Genomic DNA, 25,044 nt, shown 5'->3' on the forward strand with positions numbered 1-25,044 from the left:
ATTGGAGAAATATGATAAGATGAGCACAGACCTATGTCCATTCTTAGCCTGTAATTTGTGTGGTATTAAAAAAAACTACGTAGACTTGCACAAAATGTTTATGAAAGGCTGTTTTTTCTCAGACCTGCAAATACTATGGTAGATGTAGGCAATGCTTGTACTATAAAGGCGATCTTTTCACCCTTACTCTTGTTCACGGTGGTCTGCGAACACACAACCTTCTGGCCCACAGCCCTGTGCTCTGTAAAAATTCCTGTGTTGTCATGTAATGCTTACTGGATGAACAGTTTCTAAACCTGCATATCTAAGGCTCTAGTCTGTCCAATAAGTGTTCTCTGGTCTTTTTTTAAGCATTCAGGGACGGTGTAGGGAGGGCCATCCATTTAATTTCAGAGATCCGATTTTCTCCATGTAACCCTTTTATTATAAATAACACGGAATCCAAACCGGCTGCGCGTGTGCCATCGTGCATTCATGTATTTTGTCCCCCACACCAAACGCGATCACAACACGCAGGTTAAAATATCAAAACAAACTCTGAACCAATTACGTTAATTTGGGGACAGGTCGAAAAGCATTAAACATTTATGGCAATTTAGCTAGCTTGCACTTGCTAGCTAATTTGTCCTATTTAGCTGGCTTGCTGTTGCTAGCTAATTTGTCCTTAGATATAAATATTGAGTTATTTTACCTGAAATGCACAAGGTCCTCTACTCCGACAATTAATCCACACATAAAACGGTCAACCGAATCGTTTCTAGTCATCTCTCCTCCTTCTAGGCTTTTTCTTCTCATGACGTTATATTGCGATTGGCAACTTCTCATAAATTAGGTGCATTACTGCCACTGACCTCGTTCGTCTTTCAATCACCCACGGGGGTATAACCAATGAGGAGATGGGACGTGGGTACCTGCTTCTATAAACCAATGAGGAGATGGGGTAGGCAAGACTTGCAGCGCGATCTGCGTCACAAATAGAACTGACTTCTATTTTAGCCCTTGGCAACGCAGACGCGCGCAAGCGGTGTGGGTGCAATAATTGAATAATATACATTTCTACATTTATTTTGCAACACTCGCGCACACGACGCGAGCGGTGTAGTTAGCCTGTAAGAATGTCTAATTCACCAGCCACGTTGGCGGCTGGTCACACTCATGGCAAGCATTTCATAAAAACTCAAGTATGGGCACCAGTGCAAGTTGTGATTTATAGCAAAATACATGCTGTTTTTCAAAGTATTTCTGCCATTTTGTTTTATAACTGGTAATGCACAAAAATCTTAATCATAACGTTAACGTATCCCACCTTGCACATCAATACTGCCTGTCTGGAGGGCTGTGAGCACTGAGTGAAGTGCTGAAAGATTTGTTTTTAAATGCAATGGGTACAGGCATAAACTGTGGTCTAATTTACTCAAGTCTACTAAAGTGAGACATTGTCCTCGTGTTTCTTGGCTATTTATACTGAATAAAAATATAAACGCAACATGTAAAGTGTTGGTCCCATGTTTCATGAGATTGTTTTTTCCATACGCACAAAGCTTTTGTCTAAAATGTTGTGCACATTTGTTTACATCCCTGTTGGTGAGCATTTATTCTTTGCCAAGATAATCCATCCACTTTACAGGTGTGGCATATCAAGAAGCTGATTAAATGGCATGATCATTACACAGATGCACCTTGTCCTGGGGACAATAAAAGTCCACTCTTAAATGTGCAGTTTTGTCACACAACACAATGCCACAGATGTCTCAAGTTTGGAGGGAGCATACAATTGGCATGCTTCTGCAGGAATGTCCACCAGAGCTGTTGCCAGAGAATTGAATGTTAATTTCTCTACAATGTACTGTATGCACGTACAGTCACTGTGGGGATGACGTCATCGATGCACTTATTGATGAAGCCAGTGACTGATGTGGTGTACTCCTCAATACCATCAGAAGAATCCCGGAACATTTTCCAGTCTGCTAGCAAAACAGTCCTGTAGCTTAGCATCTGCTTCATCTGACCACTTTTTTTTATTGACCGAGTCACTGGTGCTTCCTGCTTTAGTTTTTGCTTGTAAGCAAGAATCCGGAGGATAGAATTATGGTCAGATTTAATGGAGGGCGAGGAAGAGCTTTGTGAGTGGAGTAAAGGTGGTCGAATTTTTTTCCTCTCTGGTTGCACATTTAACATGCTGGTAGAAATTAGGTAAAACGGATTTAAGTTTGCCTGAATTAACGTCCCTGGCCACTAGGAGCGCCGCCTTCTGGACGAGCGTTTTCCTGTTTGCATCTGGCCTTATACAGATCATTGAGTGTGGTCCTAGTGCCAGCATCGGTTTGTGGTGTTAAATAGACAGGTACGAAGAATATATGTCAAAACTCTCTTGGTAGATAGTGTGGTCTACAGCTTGTCATGAGATACTCTACCTCCGGCGAGCAAAACCTCGAGACTTCCTTAGATATTGTGCACCAGCTGTTTTAAAAAAAAATATACATAGACCCTCACCCCTTTTCTTACCAGAGGCTGCTGTTCTATCCTGCTGATACAGTGTGTAACCCGCCAGCTGTATGTTATTCATGCCGCCGTTCAGCCACAACTCGGTGAAACATAAGATATTACAGTTTTAATGTCCCGTTGGTAGGATATACGTGATTGTAGTTCTTCCACTTTATTATCCAGCAATTGTAAGTTGGCCAATAGTACCGATGACAAAGGCAGATTAGCCACTCGTCACCGTATCCTTACAGGGCACCCCGATCTCCTTCCGCGATATCTCCGTCTTTTTCTCCTGCAAATGACGGGGATGAGGGCCTCGTCGGGTGTCTGGAGTAAATCCCTCTCGTCCGACTCATTCAAGAAAAATTGTTCATCCAGCTCAAGGTGACTAATCCCTGTTCTGATGTCCAGAAGCTCTTTTCGGTGTTAAGAGACGGTAGCAGCAACATTATGTACAAAATAAGTTACAAACAATGTGAAAAAACAAACAAAATACCACGGTTGGTTAATAGCCCTTAAAATGGCAGTCATCCCGTCCGGCGCCATTACATCTACTAGTAATACATTTCTTGTTTTAGAGACTTTACTAAGCATGCTCATCAGTTTTTTTGGTGGGCGTAATTATAGCCCCGAAAAATGTTTTTGCTGGTGAAAAATTGGAGTGGCTGGTATTGTTTTTTTTGTTGTGTATCTGGCACAGTGGCTGGTTTACAAAAGTTTGTTTCAGGCCCTGCTGACATGTTTTACAAGGAGTACATGATGTGCCCCAATGAACAAATGTTGAAGCACACAAATAAATCTCGGAGAAAAGTTATTTGAATGTTTTATTGATGCGAAATTACTCAGTTAATGAATAAAAGTTTTTAGGAGTGATCCATCCTCAATCAAGCACAATCATTAGGTGAGAAACATTTTCAGCTGCCCCTTTTTAAGGGACAAACTGTTACCGTGGTGACTTGGGCGCTTGCTTGTGATTGAAATAGACATGCTTACCCACAAGTGACAAAATCTACCCGCATTTGGCAGGTGGTGGTTGTTAATTTTCAACCCTGGGCATAAGGCCTTGCCAGTATAATTTTCCAACAGCTTTGGCTTATAGGAGAAAAGTCTGCACGGTAAGTTAACCACAGTGTGGTTTGTGTTCTGTGTGTGTGTAAGCTGTGGGCCCGGCAGGTTCAGGTGGGGGTGTAATGGCTTGAATCACCTCCCTCCCACCACCTGTCCCAGTGAATCTGTTCCCTGTTTCTAGGTGAAAGCCCTAATGGAAGCTTGATGTTATCCAGATTGATGATGTGCGTCCTTTGAGAGGGTATGTTTTGGTGTCTATTCAAGCTCTGCCCTTGTCTTCATCATGGACAGTATGCAATTTCCCCATGCAGTGGACAGAATGGGTCTGAAGGGCCCATAAGAGGCGAGCTGAGCATCCATTCATTCACCCCCAATCCTTTCGTTAGAACACAGTAGACAGACTGCTGCTCAGCCTCCTCATGCTTTGCCACTCCAATACGAGGTGCAGCAATGTGTTTTGAAGTGCCTTTTTCCATTTTTAGTTAATGATTGGCCTATTTTGAATGAAAGAGAACGCTACCTCCGAGGGGACTTGATGTGGCTCTCAGCGTTTGTCTCATCTCATGGACAGACAGAGCCACTGTACACGGGCCCCTCTTTTGTGAGGGAGAGCCGTGCATTTATCTCCACATGAAAGGAGAGAGTCATCCTATTGAAGCAGCAGCAGCTGATAGCAGAGCAGACTACATTTAAAAATATATATATTTAACTAGGCAAGTCAGTTAAGAACAAATTCTTATTTACAATGACGGCCTACCCCAGCCAAACCCAGACGACACTGGGCCAATTATGCGCCGCCCTATGGGACTCCCAATCACGGGTGGTTGTGATACAGCCTAGACTCGAACGAGGGTCTACAGTGACACCTTTAGACCGCTGTGCCATTCAGGAGCCCAATGATACATCACTGAATAATTTGAGTATAGTATTATGTAATTCTGACAGGAAGGGAAATTCATATGCATCAAGGATTTATGTGCTGTGCATGCATTGAGCAGTTATCGAATCCTGGAACTAAGGGAATATATCCTGACTGAGGAATGGTAATAATATATCCTGTTTGTTCCAGGCTGAGTTGTTTATTGTACTGCAGCAGGGATTTATTGTGAGTTTCCCAGAAAGAGCATGATTGTGAGTGGAATGGACAGATGCCCCAGTCTGTGTTACCGCTGTCATTGTTGCTCCACTGTGTCTTTGTGTCTAGATAAGCCTAGCCTATTTCGGCTATTGTTGCAGAGATTGTGATACAGCCTGTGTGGCCACTGTCCATGAAGTAAGCAGAACAGTTGGGCAGGTGGAATGTGCTTTGTGGCTGACTTTATGGGCAGGTGACATTTACAGTGCCTTCGGAAAGCATCCCGATCCCTTGACTTTTTCCACATTTTGTTACGTTACAGCCTTATCTAAAATGGATTTTTTTTTAAATGTAATCCTCAATCTACACACTACATAATGACAAAGCAAAAACAGGTTTTTAGACATTTTTGCAAATGTATTAAAAATAAAAGCAGATTACTTGAGCTCAGGTGCATCCTGTTTCCATTGATCATCCTTGATGTTTCTACAACTTGATTGGAGTCCACCTGTGGTAAATTCAATTGATTGGACATGATTTGGAAAGACACACCTGTCTATATAAGGTCCCACATTTGTCAGAGCAAAAACCAGGCCATGAGGTTGAAGGAACTTGTTTGTGTGTGTGTGTGTGTGTGTCATACTGCAGTGTCCTTTAGTAGTTTATTCTCGCTGTGAATCCTTCAATCATGATTCTTTATCTAATAACTTTTTGACAATCCAAAGGTTGTACAGCAATGACCCGTTGGAACTGAAACTTGGCATCGACATTTACTACTTTTGGTCTGGTAGAAGATTTGGTCAGTGCCATTAAGGATCTGAATTTCGATACCCCTCCCTATTGATGGGGAATAAAACGGTTGTTAATTATTTATATGATACAGCGTACTATGTTGATGTTTACATAACATTTTAACTAGAGAACTTCAATGTTTCACATCTGTGATCATTACTTGTTTCATACTTATAACTATAACACTTTAACCCTTTTCAACAGATGTCCGGCTGAATAAGGAAAGGCCTTACAGAATTAACATGCAAGTAATGTAAAGAAAGGGGGTTAGAATATTGTCATAATTATGCTAACGCATTCAAACAACGTTAAAATTTAAAGGTATGCTACTAGAAATGTTAACCATTTGTGTGTGCAATGGACCATTTACATTTTTGGGCCAAGTACCTTTGACCTTAAGGCAAACATTAAGCTACACCCGCAATAACATCTGCTAAACGTGTAGGTGACCAATAAAATTTGATTTTGAAGTAAAACAAGAACTGTTCTTGCTGTATGGGCAAGTGTCTGAGCGCTAAATGTCAACCCCTGTGTGTGTGTGTGTGTGTGTGTGTGTGAGACATTATTAGTGATATATGGGAGGGAGCCAAGTATCTCCAGGCCCTGCTTACAGTCGAATCCCTCCGTGGCCAGGCTACGTTACATGCCCACTGATCATCTAGGCTAATGCCCACGGCTTATCTGATTCTGCCTGACTTCAACTGCTCTCTGTCCACACTGCTCAGAGTAGACCATGCAGAAGTCTTGCTCTCTCTCTCTGCCTCTTTGCTCTCTCTCTCTGCTTCTTTGCTCTCTCTCTATCACTGTTCCTCATGGGTGAATTAGCACTGCTGAATATTCATCAACGCGACACTGCTCTCTGAATATTTAAGAGGAGCCACACAACACATTTTCTCTACTAGGCTACACTCAGTAGTTCAAGACTGAGATGTTATCCAGGCCTTCATTCTCAGACAGACTCAGTTTGCCCCTAGTTCAGAGTGTAGGCATATAGCGCAGCAGTGCACTGTTGCTGTGGAGGGCATGCATATAAGGCTGTTTCTGTGTCCCTAACCACTTTCAGCTCCACACTCAGAGCTTCTCCCTAACGTAGCCCAAGGTTAACATGAGGCGTGGATATTCAGGCATATCACCTAAAAAAAAAAAAAAAAAGGCTGACGTTGACAGAAACTGCTGTGATTTTTGTTGTTGTTGTGACAATTCTATTGTTGATTGTCCAAACTCCATAGACAACAGGGCAGGTCCTGTAGGACCAGTAGCAGTCTGTTGTTTTGAATGGGGAGAGAGAGAACTGTGCAGCCTGCCAGGCCCCTTCAGTGTGAAGGAAGGATAGGAAGAACAACCTCTGTTATACAACGGGCGGTTTGGAATTGTTAGAGCCTATCCTTCCCATGATATACTAGACAACATACACATGGCCATATTCTAAAAGTGCCATCAGGATGAGAAATGTCAATAGAAAAACAAGTAAAATGTTGCCAGTTTTCTGTCATTCCAGCTTCAGTCGGAAGTGATTGTATTAGCTGTGTAGTTGGCTAGCTAGCAAGGGGGGGAAAGCCTCCATAGCAACCATTTATGTTTGTCATACTTTTTTGTTTGCAATAGCAACTTGCAACTCAACCAGCACTTGGGTAGTTTTGCTTTACATGGCAGTCAATATGAATCGGACTAATGACCTGTAAACGCCTAAAATTGCACTTGACAAGTGTTAGTGAATGTAGCATCACGTTTTGTTGAAAAATGTATTGTTTGGGAAAGAATTGTGCTATTTAATGCTTGTAACAAGTTGTATGAAAGCAATAATACACTTGAGTCCATGTGTTTTGGCGTTTTGTTTATCATGGCTGTGGTGATCTAGGCCTCGGCTATGACCATGTCACAGCCATGACAAAAATGGCCTTGTATTATTGCTTAATTATACCATGTCTGAGCTGTCCCAAAATTTAAAACAGACAAACATTATTAATAATTATAATTGATTAATTGAACATGTTAACCACATGTATACAATATATCTAAGAGAGAACAATGTTATTGTGAACTGGTTACTGAATAAACTGCAGTGGTCTAAGGCACTCCATCTCAGTGCTAGAAGCGTCACCACAGACCCTGGTTCGATTCCAGGCTGTATCACAAACGGCCGTGATTGGGAGTCACATAGGGTGGTGCACAATTGGCTCAGCGTAGTCCAGGTTTGGCCGGGGTAGGCCATCATAGTAAATAAGAATTTGTTCTTATCTGACTTGCCTAGTTAAATAAAAAGTTTTACATTTCTTTCACTTACTTGCTGTGCTGTTTTGTTCATTTGTTCAGTCGTTTCATTCTCAACCAGGATTTCTATGGAATTCATGTTTTTATTTTTTTATTTCACCTTTATTTAACCAGGTAGGCTAGTTAAACAAGTTCTCATTTACAACTGTGACCTGGCCAAGATAAAGCAAAGCAGTGCAACACAAACAACAGAGTTACACATGGAATAAACAAACATAGTCAATAATACAATAGAAAGTCTATATACAGTGTGTGCAAATGAGGTAGGATAACGGAGGTAAGGCAATAAATAGGCAATAGTGGCGAAATAATTACAATATAGCAATTAAACACTGGAATGATAGATGTGCAGTAGATGAGTATACAAGTAGATACTGGGGTGCAAAGGAGCAAAATAAATAAAATAGAAAACAGTATGGGGATGAGGTAGTTGGATGGGCTAATTACGGATGGGCTAATTACAGATGGGTTATGTACAGGTGCAGTGATCTATGAGCTGCTCTGACAGCTGGTGCTTGAAGCTAGTGAGGGAGATATGAGTCTCCAGCTTCAGTGAATTTTTTTTTTTTGCAGTTCGTTCCAGTCATTGGCAGCAGAGAACTGGAAGGAAAGGTGGCTGAAGGAGGAATTTGCTTTGGGGGTGACCAGTGAAATATACCTGCTGAAGCGAGTGCTACGGGTGGGTGCTGCCAAGGTTGACCAGTGAGCTGAGATAAGGTGGGGCTTTACCTAGCAAAGACTTAGATGACCTGGAGCCAGTGGGTTTGGCGACGAATATGAAGCGAGGGCCAGCCAACGAGAGCATACAGGTCGCAATGGTGGGTAGTATATGGGGCTTTGGTGACAAAGCGGATGGCACTGTGATAGACTGCATCCAATTTGCTGAGTAGAGTGTTGGAGGCTATTTTGTAAATGACATCGCCGAAGTCAAGGATCGATAGGATAGTCAGTTTTACGAGGGTATGTTTGGCAGCATGAGTGAAGGATGCTTTGTTGCGAAATAGGAAGCTGATTCTAGATTTAATTTTGGAATGGAGATGCTTAATGTGAGCCTGGAAGGAGAGTTTACAGTCTAACCAGACACCTAGAATATGTGGACAATTACAAATACCTAAGTCAGAACCGTACATAGCAGTGATGCTGGGCGGGTGGGCAGGTGTGGGCAGCGATCGGTTGAAGAGCATGCATTTAGTTTTACTTGCATTTATCCTCTCTAGGCTAGGCGGGACGAATTCGTCCCACCTACGTAACAGCCACTGCTATCCTGTGGCGCGATTTTCAAAACCTTAAAAATCCTATTACTTCAATTTCTCAAACATATGACTATTTTACAGCCATTTAAAGACAAGACTCTCGTTAATCTAACCACACTGTCCGATTTCAAAAAGGCTTTACAACGAAAGCAAAACATTAGATTATGTCAGCAGAGTACCAAGCCAGAAATAATCAGACACCCATTTTTCAAGCCAGCATATAATGTCACCAAAACCCAGAAGACAGCTAAATGCAGCACTCACCTTTGATCTTCATCAGATGACAACCCTAGGACATTATGTTATACAATACATGCATGTTTTGTTCAATCAAGTTCATATTTATATCAAAAACCAGCTTTTTACATTAGCATGTGACGTTCAGAACTAGCATACCGCCCGCAAACTTCCGGGGAATTCGCTAACATTTTACTAAATTACTCACGATAAACGTTCACAAAAAGCATAACAATTATTTTAAGAATTATAGATACAGACCTCCTCTATGCACTCGATATGTCCGATTTTAAAATAGCTTTTGGTGAAAGCACATTTTGCAATATTCTAAGTACATAGCCCAGGCATCACGGGCTCGCTATTTAGACACCCGGCAAGTTTAGCACTCACCATAATCATATTTACTATAATAAAAGTTTGATTACCTTTTGTTGTCTTCGTCAGAATACACACCCAGGACTGCTACTTCAATAACAAATGTTGGTTTGGTCCAAAATAATCCATCGTTATATCCGAATAGCGGCGTTTTGTTCGTGCGTTCCAGACACTATCCGAAATAGTAAAGAAGTGTCGCGCGCATGGCGCAATTCGTGACAATAAAATTCTAAGTATTCCATTACCGTACTTCGAAGCATGTCAACCGCTGTTTAAAATCAATTTTTACGACATTTTTCTCGTAGAAAAGCGATAATATTCCGACAGGGAATCTCCTTTTCGGCAAACAGAGGAAAAAAATCCCAAAGGCGGGGGCGGTCGGGGTCACGCGCATAAGCCAGTGTCCCTTGATCGGCCACTTGAGAAAGGCGATAATGTGTTTCAGCCTGGGGCTGGAATGACGACATTCTGTTTTTTCCCGGGCTCTGAGCGCCTATGGACGACGTGGGAAGTGTCACGTTAGAGCAGAGATCCTTAGTAAATGATAGAGATGGAAAACAAGTTCAAGAAATGGTCAGACAGGCCACTTCCTGTAAAGGAATCTCTCAGGTTTTGACCTGCCATTTGAGTTCTGTTATACTCAGACACCATTCAAACAGTTTTAGAAAATTTAGGGTGTTTTCTATCCATATGTAATAAGTATATGCATATTCTAGTTACTGGGTAGGAGTGGTAACCAGATTAAATCGGGTATGTTTTTTATCCAGCCGTGTCAATACTGCCCCCTATCCTAAACAGGTTAAGAGCAGTTGGAGGCCACGGAAGGAGAGTTGTATGGCATTGAAGCTCATCTGGAGGTTAGTTAACACAGTGTCCAAAGAAGGACACGTGGGTCCTTGCTTGTCAAAAAAGATTCCCATCAAATAACACTATTTGACCAATCAGGACCTGAATATGACTGCACGTCACATAATTTAACGCGTTCATACATTTTTTACGTAGTTATTACACATTGGTTACACTCACTCGTATTTCATATGCCACAACGATTCATCGACACGTGTGCTAGGATGCTGGTAAAGTTTTCTCACGCACCTACAGTGCTGGTCATAAAATAAAGCTAGCAAGCTCATGGATGCAAACAATGTTCTTCCCCCAAAACATAGCAAAACGACACATCTGTTTCAGTAGCTATAGTTAGCTACCGTAATTTCCGGACTATTAAGCGCACCTGAATATAAGCCGCACCCACTGAATTTGTAAAACATTATTATTTTGAACATAAATAAGCCACACATGTCTATAAGCCGCAGGTGCCTACCGGTACATTGAAACAAATGAAGTTTACACAGGCTTTAACGAAGCACGGCTTGTAACAAAAATAAAACATTTGCAGTAAACAGTAGCCTACCAAGAAAGTCATTGGTCACCATCTTCCTTCTCCTGTGCACTGAAACCATCTCCTTCGGTGTCGGAGTTGAATAGCCTCTGAATTGCTTCATCCGATATTGGATCGTTTTCATTGTCGCTCTCGTCACTTTCATCCGGAGGCAAATCCCCCGCTGAGCCCTCTTCAACATGCAGCAGTCCAGCCTTTCGAAACCCGTTGATGATAGTGGATTTTTTTGACAATGCTCCACACTGTCAGGACCCACTTGCAGATTTGACCATAAGTTGTTCTTCGCATGCGGCCCGTTTTAGTGAAGGATTTCTCCCCACTTGTCATCCAAGCCTCCCGCTGAACACGGAGCGCCACCTTAAATGCACGATTTACACTGATGTCGAGTGGCTGCAAATACTTTGTTGTGCCCCCAGGAATCCGGGTGACAAAATGACTACCGTAATCAGAATGATGGGAAGTTTGAGAGCGCTCGATTTAATCTAAACAGTAAACAAAAAAGTTGTTTGACCTTAACCCGTTCGGCAATTTCATTGGTCTAATAAAAGCTTCATGCCGCCAAAAAACTGAGCACGTCACAGAATGTGTTTTTTTTTTTTTTGAGAATTTTTTTTTTAAGTGGGGAAAAATCCATATATTAGCCGCGACGTTCAAAGCCTGGGAAAAAAGTTGCGGTTTATAGTCTGGAAATTACGGTAGTTAACTATATAGCTAGGTGTCATCATCTAAAATAACCCTAATTTAGAAGACGGTTCTTATTTGATTAATGGTGGTTGGACCCATCTGTGACGCTAGCCAAATAAGGATTAGCCACAATTGTGGACTTTGCTGTTAGCCTTCAAAATAAAAGTATGGCATAGTTCTACTATTTGTATTCATTTGCATCACTGTCAATTACATACTTTTATTTTGAAGGTAAACCCACAAATTCCACTATTGTGCCTAATCCTTATTGTGGCTAGCTTCGCAACCTGGTCCGGTCGAGCTTCACTAGCCAGAAGAAGCTAGCTGGCTGCTTATAACATTAGCTTTGGGCAACAGGGTTAAGTAGCTGGCTAGCTATTTATTTTCATGAAGTTCAATTTCAATAGGCGAACGACAAGTGACAACCTAGCTAATACTTACTCACAAGGATTCCTAAATCATTGCTAAGAATAATGAAAATGACTGCAGGTTCAACTGGTCATTGTTTTCAGGCTGGTTGTATTGGTGCTAGCTAGGTACCAAGCTAAAGCTAGCTACCCCAGAAGTTGCTGGCGAACAAATTATGCTTTATTACCAACGCAGTATTGTAAGCACATAGTTTGTGGCCGGTGTTTGCTTGTTTGCAGACTTTTTGTACAGCGTTGACAGTGCTACTGTATTTTTTTGACACGCAAAAACCCAAACGTTCCTTAGTATGTACGTCGTGAAGTTAATAGTAGTGACGCTATTACTGTGTAACTCCAGTAGGGCAACATCTGAAAAATAGCGCACTTGGTAGTGTGTACCGGTGCTCGACCAGTCGGCGAAAGCCAACATCACCCACGACAGAAAACGGTTGATTGTCAATGGCAATGAATTCCGTTATCTTGGCTTTAACCTTTTGAGCTGTCTCGCTGAAATTTTCTTACTCTTTCAAATGACTGCTCAACTTGTTGACTGCTCGATCCACACAGCAGACATTGTGGGCTAGGTTAGGAATGCTACGTGGCGTCATTACGTCATGTACCAACTCATTTTTCGCTAATATCGGCCGATTCCTATATGTTAACCGATATATTGTGCATCCCTAATTACAAGTAAGAAGTAATGTGGTATATTGTTTAATTTCATTTTTTGTCTTTTAATCAAAATATTACAGATGAGACAAATTGGTAGGTTAGCGTGGTAACGCGACACGAGTCATGTTTGTGCCTGTGAGATTGAGTCTGACTAGTATCCAAGTTGCTTCTCTTCCCTAGCAGTTGAAACTCAAACATTAAAAAAACAACCTAACTTGTGAACAAAACAAGGTCTCACTTCAGTAGACTTTAGTTTAATTTACTTGAAACGAACTTTCATGCCTTCTAAAAATGAATCTGTCACTCAGCTCTTCACGTGTGTACGCACTGCCCCAGCCAGGCAGTGTTGCAGCGGGGGGGCCAAAATACTTTATACATTTTAGTGTGCATTCGGTTCGTGGCCAGGGAGAGACAACCATATTCTCTAGAATACCATAGTAACTAGCCATAGCCTACAGACAATGCAAATACCACAGCAACTCCAGGCACACGCAACCTCAGCTCGCAGACAGGCTGGGAGATATTAGAATGCACATTTTACTAGGCCTATTTCCCCAACATTGGAATGATATTCTAATATTATACATTTCCATAACCTAAATAATTACATGTGTGATGCCTAGTCAGCCATATCATTGTTTGAAACCTGGATGTTTTACGTAGTTTATCTTGCTTTTAATAGCCTACAGCCAAAATAGAAAAAAAGCTGATCAAAATAAACAAAAATGCAAATTCTTTAAGATTTCCTGATATGCCATTGAAAGCTTTTGGACAGTAGAATAATGCATTCTGGTTTAAGGCACAATCCTATTGTTGCATCTTCAGATATGCACTCGTTTTAAGTTTCTACCATTAGGCTGTATATCCGTCTCTGTTGCATTATAAAAACTGCTCGCATCAGGTGCGCGTTTTAGAAATGGTGTTCTCCTGTAATAGCATTTTGTAATATTCACGCATATGGCTGAGACGAGTGAACACATTGCTGCGCTTGTAATGTGAGTTAATCATAGTTTATCAACGTTTAAGCTAAATGTTGCGATCTGTTTCATCAGCCACTTATCGTCCCTCAACTGTCCCAAATTCTGTTTTGACGACAGCACACCCTTCATTTCGAGCCCTAGCTCTGACTGATGTGTAGCTACTTTTCGCCTGTACATTTCTCTATGTAGCTTACTTTTCTCTGGTAAAATGCTCGATTTAACTTCAAGCAAACATTAGGAAATATACTTGTGTGGCTGCTAGCCAAATAGCGTTGCAGTTCTGTTGTCATCTGTGTTATTTTCTGCCGAATGTGTTGTACTAATGTATTTTCTGTGAAGGAAAACTATAGTTGCACTCCCCTGATCACTCTAAAGCAAAAAAACGGCTAAACGTATCCAATATTCTTTGAAGATTTAATTAACCTGATGCTCTTAGTCAGAATACATCAGTTTCACACCAGAGATTGTTTTTCCCCGGAGCTGACGGGCCTCAGGCTGTTGAGACAGAGTAACCACCTCAGAGCCCCCCCTCTAACCTGAGGGCTGTTATGTGTCCTGTCCTCCTGTCTATCACACAGGTGTGATGTGACCTCAGTCTCTAATCTCACAGACTATAGAAAGCAGACCGCAGTTCAGATGAGCAGCAGCAGGATTCAGTCCAAGGCAAACCGCAGCATTCCTTCCTCTTCATCCCGTTACATAACGGAGATGGAATTTTTGCTGAGGCTAGTGACGTTACACACTCACACACAGCTGGCATCATGAGAATGAAAAAGGGCAGGGGGAAATTCCAGAGAACGAAGAGGGGCTCAGCAGATCTGAGTCAGACACAATGCAGTGGAATGATGAAGCTGATGCTGCCACTGTGCTGCTGTTAGGGGTCATTGTGCTGCTCTCTGGTCTAAACGGCCTGCTCATTGTGGCTGAACTCCTCACCTCGAGATGCAAACAGCTCTGATTATGTTAAGGGCTGTGGCAGCCTGGCAGCTCCGTGTGGCCGATAGAGAAACGTGCTGACTTTGCTATAGCTGATCCCAGAGCCACTATTCCACCCCCCATTGAGCACAAATGGCTTTCAGTTTTGGCATTTGGGGTATTTATTTTGGAGTGGTCGAGTAATCTACGGCTTTCAGCGCTAATTCCAGTTTTGGACAAAAGGCCTTTATCAATTTCATTAATAGGCCTATGTTTTGGGAATACAGTAATATTTAGGCTAATTCATTAATAATTTGCACCATATGCTGTTCAGCTCTATCTAGATTGACCTGCCTAAATACATAATCATATACACTGAGTATACCAAATGTCAGGAACACCTTAAGAATATTGAGTTGCATCCCCTTTTGCCCTCAGAACAGCCTCATTTCATCCGGGTATGAACTCTACAAGATGTCGAAAGCATTCCACAGGGATGCTGGCCCGTGTTGACTCCATTTCTTGCCACAGTTGTGTCAAGTTGGGTGGTGGACCATTCTTGATACACTGAGTGTAAAAAACCCCGCAGCGTTACAGTTCTTGACATACTTGTATTTTTTATGAATGTGCCATTTCACCGGATGTTGTCGTGGTGGGTCGCTAGTGGAACGCCTGCGCCAGAAAGGTTAACCTGTCGATTTAACCTTATCACCACAAGTGATATCAATAAGGGATCATAGTTTCACCTGGTCAGTCTATTTCATGGAAAGAGCATGTTTTGTATACTCAGTCTATATGAAGGCAATGTAACAGTATTTAAAAAGGTAATAACTGCTTAACTCACTGTATTAACCCCTAGTTTCTGTTCACCCCTACTGGTTAAAAGTCCCTCATCTTCCCCCTCCACCACTCCGTAGTGTAGCAGCAGGACTAAAGTGTGACCAGTATGTATGGTGTACTGTAGACACGTGAGTTCTGTCTGTTCTCCAGGTTTAGCTCTGCAGTTGTTGACAGCCGTGCCAAGCTCTATTTAGACATGATATCACCATGACCCCTGCACCATTTTTCACTACCAACCTCCTACCTCGACGACTCCGAATCTGTGTCAAGGATTGAATGTCCTTGCCTAATGTAGGCCTACACACAGACACAAACAGGGTTGAGTGAAACAATATGCAGAAAGGAAAGCAGTTACCTATAGCTTGTCATTATGGGCATACTGAGGCATAGTCTGGTTCTTTGGGACCAAGGGAGTGTATTACTAATACCTAATTCACATAGGATATGCGGTATGTTGCCTGAAAAAGGAATTGGGAAATGTTTATATGGTCCCCTTTCAAACAGCCAAATTTTTTACCACATTCTTGTTGGCATTTGCCTTATTATAATTGTCTTATTTTGGATCCCCATTAACTGCTGCCAAGGCAGCAGCTACTCTTCCTGGGGCCCTCAGGCTCCTACTCCACTACCACATACAGTTGAAGTCGGAGGTTTACATACACTTAGGTTGGAGTCATTAAAACTAGTTTTTCAACCACTACACACTTTTTTTTGTTAACAAACTCTATTTTTGGCAAGTCGGTTAGGACATCTACTTAGTAATTTTTCCAACAATTGTTTACAGACAGATTATTTCACTTGTAATTCACTGTATCACAATTCCAGTGGGTCAGAAGTTTACATACACTAAGTTGACTGTGCCTTTAAACAGCTTGGAAAATTCCAGACAATTATGTCATTGCTTTTGATAGGCTAATTGACATCATTTGAGTCAATTGGAGGTGTACCTGTGGATGTATTTCAAGGCCTACCTTCAAACTCAGAGCCTCTTTGCTTGACATCATGGGGAAAATCAAAAGAAATCAGCCAAGACCTCAGAAAAAACATTGTAGACCTCCACAAGTCTGGCTCTTCCTTGGGAGCAATTTCCAAACGCTTAAGGTACCACGTTCACCTGTACAAACAATAGTAGGCAAGCATAAACACCATGGGATCACGCAGCCGTCATACCGCTCAGGAAGATGTGTTCTGTCTCCTAGAGATGAACGTACTTTGGTGCGAAAGGTGCAAATCAATCCCAGAACGACAGTAAAGGACCTTGTGAAGATGCTGGAGGAAACCGGTACAAAAGTATCTATATCCACAGTAAAACGAGTCCTATATCGACATAACCTGAAAGGCCGCTCAGCAAGAAAGAAGCCACTGCTCCAAAACCGTCATAGAAAAGCCAGACTACGGTTTGCAACTGCACATGGGGACAAAAATCGTACTTTTTGGAGAAATGTCCTCTGGTTTAATGAGGAAAATTATGTGGGTATATTGAAGCAACATCTCAAGACATCAGTCAGGAAGTTAAAGCTTGGTCGCAAATGGGTCTTCCAAATGGACAATGGCCCCAAGCATACATCCAAAATGGCTTAAGGACAACAAGTCAAGGTATTGGAGTGACCATCACAAAGCCCTGACCTCAATCTCATACAAAATTTGTGGGCAGAACTGAAAAGGCGTGTGCGAGCAAAGAGGCCTACAAACCTGACTCAGTTACACCGTCTCTGTCAGGAGGAATGGGCCAAAATTCACCCAACTTATTGTGGGAAGCTTGTGGAAGGCTACCCAAAACAGTTGACCCAAGTTAAACAATTTAAAGGCAATGCTACCAAATACTAATTGAGTGTATGAACTTCTGACCCACTGGGAATGTGGGAATGTGATGAAAGAAATAAAAGCTGAAATAAATCACTCTCATATTATTCTGACAATTCACATTCTTAAATTAAAGTGGTGATCCTAACTGACCTAAGACATGGAATTTTTACGAGGATTAAATGTATTTGGCCAAGGTGTTGTGTGTGTCTTTAAAATAAAAAAATGATTCTACTGCTCGCATCAGTTACCTGATGTGGAATAAAGTTCAATGTAGTCATGGTTCTATCTAGTACTGTGCACCTCCCATAGTCTGTTGTGGACTGTGAAGAGACCTCTGGTGGCATGTATTGTGGGGTATGAATGGGTGTCTGAGCTGTGTGCTAGTCATTTAAACAGACAGGTTGGTGCTTTCAAGATGTCTGTACCTCTCACAAATACACGTAGTGATGAAGTCGATCTCTACAGATTGACATCACAACTGAACAGTAGTGCAGGTGCGACAACTAGAGCCTGTAGGACCTGCCTTGTTGATAGTGCTGTTAAGAAGGTAGAGTAGCGATTTATTATGGACAGATGTTACGCACGCCTCTAGAAAGAGGGGACGCAACACCCTGCTACAACTTAATTCTCCGTGGTGTGAAAGAGGTATGGAAGTGTAGGTGTGAGCAAGGATGACAAATAGGCAGAATATACCGTTTACAGGGAATTTTAATCCTTCACACGATAAGTTTGGGAAAAAGGGGCTGGACGGAACCAAAGCAAAGAAAGTAAATATCAAAACCCTCTCCTACCTTACCTGCCTACCCACTACTTACCTAACTAGCACCACCTGGTGCACTAACCAAAATACATGGGATGGTCCGCCCAGGTCTTTCCTAGTGTGCATAGACAGTAAACTACTACGGGTATATGTATGCCCGCGGGCCTCTTGCCTAAGCACTCCCTAGGTGCCTTCCCCTTCCCCTCTGGGAACAAAGGAAACAGAATAACAAACTATTTCACAACTAAACTGAGAACTCAGGACATTAAAGAAGCTCTCTCTCTGAGCAACAAACTAACACAGAACATAATAAGGTTTCTCAGCAACAACTAAGTACATACCAAATTCTCTTTCTGAGAAACAACCAACATGCTATAACTCTCAGCCATTATCTGTGTCTCCCAGCAAATATCTCTCGGCCATCATCTGTGTGTCTCTCAGCAAATATCTCTCTGCAATCATCTCTCTGTCTGGCTTATATAGCTTTAGGTGGGGTTGTTAATTGGAGACAGCTGCGTCCTGACGAGGGGGCGGGGTCAGCTCTCCAATCAGCAATGGGGCCGACCAATCAGCTGCTTGGAGAACTTCAGGAAGCCATTACCTGAAACACAAACTACAACACAGAAACTGGGGAACGTAACAACAGACTTCTCCCCATCTTAGCTACTGTTGTCTCAATATGTTTTGACCATGACAGTTTACAATCCTGGGTTACTACAAGCAGTTTATTCACCTCAACTTGCTCAATTTCTACATTATTTATTACAAGATTTAGTTGAGGTTTAGTGAATGATTTGTCCCAAATACAATGATTTTAGTTTTAGAAAAATGGAGGACTAACTTATTCCTTGCCACCCACTCTGAAACTAACTGCAGCTCTTTGTTAAATGTTGCAGTCATTTCAGTCGCTGTAGTAGTTGATGTATATAGTGTTGAGTCATCTGCATACATAGACATACTGGCCTTAGTCAAAGCCAGTGGCATGTCCTTAGTAAAGATTGAAAAAAGTAAGGGGCCTAGACAGCTGCCCTGGGGAATTCCTTATTCTACCTGGATTATGTTGGAGAGGCTTCCATTAAAGAAGACTCTCTGTTCTGTTAGACAGGTAACTCTTTATCCACAATATAGCAAGCTGCAACTGTGCAAGAGACATTCAACTTTGACCCGGTTGTTGCTATCGTTGTTATGGTAATTTGACATGAGAGCAAGCTCTAAAACCCGGTAGCAATGCACACTGCTTTTAATGTCGTCACATTCACAAATGTAAGATAGCAGCTCGCCATACTTGTAAATAATTACCTTGTAATGTATTCATTTTAAAGTTGGCTACAGTTAAACTTAATGTTGTCAGATACTGTATGTTCCACTAATTATACCGAACAAAAATATAAATGCTACATGCAGCAATTTCAAAGATTTTACTGAGTTATAGTTCATGTAAGGAACTCGGTCAATTCAAATAAACTCATTAGGCCCTAATTTCACATGACCGGATAGACCCACCCACTTGGAAGGCTCAGGCAATCTAATTTAGTTTTTTTCCCCACAAGGGCTTTATTACCGACAGAAATACTCCCCAGCACCCTCTGCCAAATTCTCTAAAACAACGTTGGAGACAGCTTATCGTAGAGAAATGAAAATGTAATTCTCTGCGAACCGCTCTGGTAGACATTTCTTGCAGTCAGCATGCCAATTGCACATTCCCTCAACTTGTGTGACAACTGCTTTTTAGTGTGACTTTTTATTGTCCCCAGCACAAGGTGCACCTGTGTTGTGATCATGCTCTTTAATCAGCTTCTTGATATGCCACACCTGTCAGGTGGATGGATTATCTTGGCAAAGGAAAAATGCTCACTAACAGGGATGTAAACACATTTGTGCACAAAATTTGAGAGAAATAAGCTTTTTGTGCAATTCTGGGATCTTTTATTTCTGCTCATGAAACATGTTGCATTTATTTTTGTTCGGTGTACATTTTGCACAAATGTGTGCAAATCTCCCTCAGTTGCTTTCTATTTTTTATCTCTATTTTCTCCTTTTGTCATCCTGGTAAAAAATGGTGCGTGCCCCAGCAAAATAACATTTTCAGGACACCGGTGCCCCTATCAAAATGGTCATTAATGCCTCTAGGGGATCACTGCGGGACCGTTTCTTCGCCAGAATTTGGTTCTGGCAGCTGAATCCCCTTTCAGTAGCAACACTGGACAAGGCAAGGACCAGCTGAGCGTGCACTGGGAACATGTCGGGGAACTCTTGAATAAGAGCCATGCATGCTTCTGCCATGGTTTTATAGCCCTGGTGTTTTAATAGATGTCTTACCTGGGGAAGAAAAAGGAGTAGTTATTGCAGGAGACCATCTCTGCATTTTGTAAATGTTGATGTAACAATTGTGGAAACTGTTCCAATGGGAGGGGATGGTGGCTGTGTGTGACGTAGGGGAAAGAAATTAGACAGAGTGCACAAAACCATATATTAAACATGAATTCATCATAATATTATTAAGCATTGCCTATTAAACAAAAATATTTTATAGCTATATGTTGATGTAACAATTACAGCGGGAATTGTGGAAACTGCTCCAATGGGAGGGGATGGAGGCTGTGAGTGAGTGAGGCGCATGGGGGAAAAAGAACAGAGAATGCACAAAACTGTATTCATCGCAATATTAATTATGAATTTCCTTTTTAACAAAGACATTTTAGCATAAACACATTTGACCTGGGTAAATTCCTGCCACAGGACATTGGTAGAATATATTTGTAGATATTGCATAGACGAGTCGAGTTCAGGAGCTCCATGCTGGGTAAGGTCTCGGTCATTGTCGGGTAGATTGGCAGGATTTAGACGTTTTTCCATGCAAGAGAGATGTCTCAGATCATCTTCTGCGAATCTGTCATTAAGGCCCTGGATCAGGTGCGAGAGGAAGTCTGTGTGTGCACACTTTGCCATCCCCGCTGAAGAGGAGTTTGTGGCTTTTGTAGTAACCGGGGTTGGCAGCGGTCTCATCTATGAGCTGTTGCTCATACACGCCCATGTTGTCTGAGATATATTGTAGGGTGGTCCTGGTTGCCGCAACCATCGGCTTGATGTGTGCAAGAGACATTTTATTTCTGGAAAAACAGGTTCAGTATGTCCATGATTGGAAGCAAATCCAGCAAGAAATGGGTTATTGCTGTGAAGCTGTCAGGCCTTTTGATGTGTTGGAGGACACAAGTTGATGTGCACTTTGAGCTGGTACAGGTTTCTCTCCTGCAGTCTCTGACCCACCCCTGTGCCTTTTCCAGTCATGACACTTGACCCGTCGCTGTCCAGTCCCACCACATTTTTAAAATTGATAACCTTTGATTAGAATGTTGCTAGGATGGCATTTGTGATTGTTTTGGCATCTCCATGCGGTATCATTACATTTGCTAAGAACAGTCTTCGCCTGGCCCTCATGCACATACCTCACAAACATCACAAGTTTCTTCTTGACTGCAACTGTCACAGATTTTAACTCTGATTATTCCAACATACGGACTCTGTTCTATTTCCTGAATGCCCTTCTCAGTAAGTTTGACCGATGGTGTTTTGCATTTGCGCAATGCTGGAGTGATATGTGTAGGTGGTACCCGACTGAATGGCAGGGTAGAAGCTTTTATTTTTGTAGCTCTATCAACACTGGAAACTTGCTGTCTGCTATTTCCTCTTTTGCCATACAGTATACAATCCGCAGTTCCACAGTTTGAGTCGTCTGTTTACGTTTTCTGCTTCTTCCAATGTTTCTACAAAACATTTACAGTCTGAAGCAATACTGCATCCCCGTGGTCGATCTGCATGGCGTTTTTATGCAATTTTCTAATAGGTTGCGCAGCCTGTGGTGAAGGAATTATTTTTTCCCACACTTCTCACATAAACATACAATATGTTTCCCTGACACACCATGTACTACTTTTTCCTTCATGTGAAGCCATTTCTGTGGGAGATTAGCATTAGGTACAGCATTCTCTTCTACCCTAGCTGTTTCTGTTGCAGCGATCTCTGTCCCTTTCTCGGTCTCCGTCTGTCTCCTCTCTGTCTCACTTTCATTTCAATTTGCGGAGGGGTTAAAGAACCTTTTTTATAGTTTTTTTGTTGTGTTAATTGACTTGTCATTGTTTGTTGGCTAGCCATTCCAATTATTCAAGCTTTTCTTCAAAATTCCAGCGGTTTATACATGCAGTACCTAGCAACGAAAATGCCACTGACTACATCTTCCGCCACACACACCCGTCCCACACTGCCGCAGAGACAAAGCGTGTGTTTTGGATGACACTTTTCGGATAATCACAGCGAGTCTATTTAAATATCAACATTGAGTGTCATGGTCAGTATACCTGCGTTTTTCAGAATGCAACACACATTTTTTGTCCTGTGTAAAAAGGAAATAAATAATAAATCCAGTGTGGGAAAAATGCAGAATTCTGCATTCTGAATGGATCATGTCTCTCTGCTTCCTTAGCCTCTGGGATTAGCTGTAGCGTTTCGGGTTGGAGTTACTTACTCACCATATAGCATGATGACAGATCATTCCTCATGTAATATTTACCTGCCCTATATATGCTTTTACTTAGACAGCGTTCAATCCAAACAGGAGTTACTCACTGATCGTTCCTCTGCTATCTATGCTCCCTTTGCTTTTACTCAGACACCATTCAAACATGAGTCTGACTCTGTCGGCATGGTGAATGTTTTGCACAATGCTTGGATGATGAGGCTGCTCTGTGGCTTTGTTTCTCTGAAGGCCAGGTAAACTGCTTGAACCGGAGATGTGCTAAAGCTAACAGAAGGATGATTCACAGGCCAGTGTTCTGTGTTCACACAAGCCTGTTGCTCATTAGCTGCAGTGTTATGCTGCTACTTATTTCCCTGACGAGTTGACTGCCACTGTCTGAGACGTTTACTCACCGCTGAATGGTGTTTGTTTGTGTGACAGAAAGAGTATTGCTAGCCAATATCCATAGCTGCTAAGCTGCTTGGCTCTGGGCTGGTACACTGCTCTGTTTGTGGGCCTGTGATTTGACCGTTGGGACTGTTTTTTAAATGTATTTTATTTGTATTTTAAATGGGACAGACGCGTCAGTAGTCGATGCCTGATTTATCTGATCGGGCTTAAGGCATTGCTCTTGGCTGGGCGGCTTATGGAGACCCTGGTAACTGCTGAGCAGGTTGGGTATTTAGGGAATCTTCTGTAGCCAGCGACACAGACACAACACTGTCCCAGGCCAGCTTTCCAAGCCTCAAGTATATAAGACTAATCCACCACAGAGCTGTCTCTCAGGGCACACACACACTCTCTCTCTCTCTCTCTCTCTCTCACTCACTCACTCACTCACTCACACAATGATTGTATAGGCCAAATTGTTCTTAAACAAGAATACTGCGTTTATTTTTTTTACTTTACCTTGTGTGTCATGGGGTTGGTTAACACAAGCAAGTCGGTTATTGTGTCTTAAATCCTACAGCGTTGAACAACTTGATGCTTTCCTGTTTGCTTTTCTCTGTATTCTGTTACAGGCAGCCAAGCTGCTCGCTGTGCGTGCGAGTGAACTAGGTTGGCTGAAGGTCTTCCTCTTTGTCTGGGATATGGCTATAGTTAAGTGTGTCTTCCTGTTGTTGGCCCTGACCATTAATGTAACACACTAGGAAATGGCCTGATCATGTTGACCTGATTTAGTTTGATCTCTCACTTTTTTAAATCCTTTTTCTTAAAGTTGAGGCTAATGCTTTCTGATGACTGATATGGACTGAATTCTGACTTTGCATATTTATAGTTATTGTATAGGCCTAGTGCAATAGGCTAGTCATTTGGTGGCCGTATGCCTTCTTACATCTCCTCTCTTTCCTAGAGGTGTGTTTGCGGTGAACTTACCTAACAAGCATCCGCTTTACTGCCTCTCACTGTGTCTTGACGTTGACTAATCCCCTAGTTTCATGTTCCAGCATGTCTGTCTGCGTGATAGAAATGTAGGCCAGGAGGAAAAAGACTGAAGACAATGCTTGTACAACACACCCACTAGCTTGCTTGCTAACTTGTTCTCACACACTGCATTCAGTGTTTACACCATTGCCAATCCACAACACTGCCCCCAGGTTACTTTAAGGTGATTTTTGAATTTGGGTGTGGTATATGTGGTAAATTCTCCCGCATTTCTTCTGTGTTAAGTGGGTTAGAGAGTGAATGGCCTCTTGCAGTCTGAGTTGAGGAAATGTTGTGGTAAACCTCTCCTTCTGAGGAAGCTGGAGGCTCTGTTATTATGACTCAAATACCCTCACTCTCTGGAGCGTACACACCACAGCAGAGCAACTTCTCTTGCAACTTCTCTTAAATAGTTACTCAATGAGATTCTTCAGAAGGATTTAAGTAATGTCCTTAAAAAGGAGGGTCAAAGCTTTTATCTTTGCAAAGATGGTAGCCTACTTGACTCTGTTCTTCTTTTACAAATTCTGTGAACCTAAAATGCAGTGTTGGCCTATCTTTGAAAAGCCATTTTAGATATTGAGGTGAGACAAAATTCAGCCTAGTGGGTATCTGTCCATTTAAGATGGGTAAATCTCTCCCATCTCTGCTCTCTCCCTGGTTCAGAAGCCCACTATCCCCTAGACCAGGGCTGCCCAGCCCTCTTCCTGGAGATCTACTGTCCTGTAGGTTTTCTGTCCAACCATAATTTAGCATATCTGATTCAGCTAGTTAAGGTCTTGTTGAGCAGCTAATTAGTAGAATCAGGTGTGTTTAAATTAGGGTTGGACTGAAAACCCACAGGACAGTAGATCTCCAGGAAGAGGGTTGGGCAGCCCTGCTCTAGACATTAAAATACTTAAATCTGCCTTTTAGGCTGCTTTCAGTAGGTACATTCTAAAAAATAAATAATAGGTTAGTACTGTAATACCGTTTTATAGTTTTAGGTCCTTTGAGAAAAGCATCTAGAGCAGGAAGTCATTGAAATATGCAGTGGTGCCTCCCGAGTGGCGCAGCGGTCTAAGGCACTGCGACGCAGTGTTGTGGCG

General features: G+C 42.1%; 1 protein-coding gene across 1 annotated transcript in view; it reads left to right on the top strand.

Annotated features, from left to right (window-relative positions):
• The window catches only part of LOC106603527 (protein EURL homolog), a 57,982-nt gene that overhangs the window by 10,043 nt on the left and 22,895 nt on the right, over positions 1-25,044 (top strand). The window lies entirely within an intron of this gene.

The sequence above is a fragment of the Salmo salar genome, chromosome ssa04, assembly GCF_905237065.1.
Source record: "Salmo salar chromosome ssa04, Ssal_v3.1, whole genome shotgun sequence".
NCBI lineage: Eukaryota > Metazoa > Chordata > Actinopteri > Salmoniformes > Salmonidae > Salmo > Salmo salar.